The sequence below is a fragment of the Phalaenopsis equestris genome, unplaced genomic scaffold (assembly GCF_001263595.1).
Source record: "Phalaenopsis equestris unplaced genomic scaffold, ASM126359v1 Scaffold001291, whole genome shotgun sequence".
In the NCBI taxonomy this organism is placed as follows: domain Eukaryota; kingdom Viridiplantae; phylum Streptophyta; class Magnoliopsida; order Asparagales; family Orchidaceae; genus Phalaenopsis; species Phalaenopsis equestris.
Genome location: NW_018165730.1, coordinates 40,119 through 42,379, shown reverse-complemented (window position 1 = coordinate 42,379; position 2,261 = coordinate 40,119).

Below are 2,261 nucleotides of genomic sequence, written 5' to 3'. Positions count from 1 at the left end.
TTTCATCCTGCCAATTTTATTAGTTAGGGCTTATATTCGTGTGAAACAATCACACAAATAGCCTGGAAGATATAAGGATTTAGGTTGTGACGAACGACAACCTCGGAATCCTAAGCAAGTTAGGGCTAATATTGTATAACAGGGCTATGCAAAGGCCTAAAGATGATGTGAGGATTTACGTTGCATAAGCAAGCAACCTCGAAGTCTTATGGCTTTGTTGTTTAAGTCTAAGGAAGGAAGATTAGTTTAGCTGGGGAAGACAGGTTTTGCTGTTGAAGATGGTCGTGCTTCCCACCATGCTAGCTTCAAGTTCCTCACCGCAACGAGTTTGAGTTTTCTCGTGTGTCCAGTTATAATGTCAAATCAGGTGGCCCTATGGTTGAAGTTCTTTAAATTTTATGAGGGCATATTAAAGTTGATTATAGCGACACCGGTTAGGATCCTACGGTTCCCTCGTTCCGGCACCACTATTTTCTATTGAGTTCACTTAGTCCAAATGAACTTACTAAACCCAACTTAATGAGTTTCATAATTTCATTTAAACCATGGGAAGCCTCGTTAGCAACCGTAGGTTACCTCCTCTGAGGGATTCCCGATCATCTGATAGAGACATCTTAATTTAATTGCATTTGTAGTTTTATGTGATGTTTGTGATTAAATTTTGAGTTGTTTTATATTTTGAATGTTGTGGCTGTGAATTTTATCTTGGTTGGTTTTAGTTTTAGATTTGGGCTTTGGTTTTGGTTAACATGCAAGTTTATGTTGTTTTCATACATGAAAGTATATAAAGAAACAACGTAAGCATAAAGAGAAGCATGTAAGGAAAAGGCACAAGAAATACGGTACTGTAAACTGTAAAAGCGTACCTGGCGAGTCTTCTCGTTCCACCACCGGAAACTTAAAAATGCATGTGAGGGAATTTATGAAGAGCAGGAAAAGTGAATTTCTGGTTGTTTTCCTAACTCTATGTTTTATTTTAGTGAGTCCTTAAAAGTTTAATTAAGGATGATTTCATTGAGCAAAGTATATTAAGTTTAATATACCTCTGAGGTATCCAACAAGTTCCAACAAGTTAGGAGGAGGAAGAGGAGGAGGAAGCAGGTCCATGCCTCCCTCTCACGAACTGGTGAAAATCCTCTAGTCCATTTAAGCTTATTATGTTTCTTTAATGATTCATCCTATGAATACTTCTAATGCTCAGTGAACATTGATGTCTTAATTATCCCTAAGAAAAGGGTAATTATCATGTATCATTTAATTTAAAAATTATGTGAGTGAATTCCCTTAAAATGGCCTAAAGGAGAAGTTAGTGTAACCTAAACACTTAGCCAAATTTTAATCGTAGTTAGGCTTAGTGGTGTTTTCAAGGATGTTTGATTTAGTTATGTTTATTTTACTAATTCTCATTTAATCAATTTTGATTTAACCTAACTCACAACTAATGCCTTAAGACCTAGGTGAGTGTCTTAATTAGTTTTGAAAAGGTTAAGCTTTAAGTGGTCATGATTCATGATTTGGATTTTTTTTATCAAATAGGGGTATTAAATTAATTAATTATTGACTTCAAAAAGTTATACCGTTAGGTCCAAGGTTCATTTTATTTTAATAAACTTCTAAATTTTAATAATTTAGAAATCTATTAACTTATCTTTTTCAATTGGGAAAGTGAGGTTGGTTTCTACCAATTAACCCCTCATGTTTCAAACATCAAATAAACTGATTAAGATCAGAGGTTACCCATTTCCCTCCTCGAATTAAGCCTAAATGTTAATTAAGGCTAAATTTCTAAAATCACACATTTGCCCCTAAGGCTTTAACACTTCATAATTTGTCAAATTTTCAAATGAATTTAATTCAAATGACTTTGAAATTTTTATCCTACCTCATTCATGGGACATTTAAGACATCAGAGGAGAAAATGTGCTTTTACAAAATTTAAATAATTTTATATAATTATTTTCATGCAAAAATAGGATTTTTCAAAGAAAATTCTTAACCTGACCAAGATACATTATAATCACTTGAAATTTTTACTATAGGTAGACCTAGACTAGAGAAGCCTTTAGACAAAATTTCATAATTTTTTTGAATTCTTTGTGATTTATTATATTTATTTTAATTCTTGGGCTATTTAATAAAAAAATAAAATAGTTTAAATTTTAAAAATCAAGTTTTGTATTTTTGAAAAATCTCTCTAAGGTTAGACAACTCAGAGAAGCACCTTTTATATATATTTTTTTTATTTTTCTTTGATTTATTGG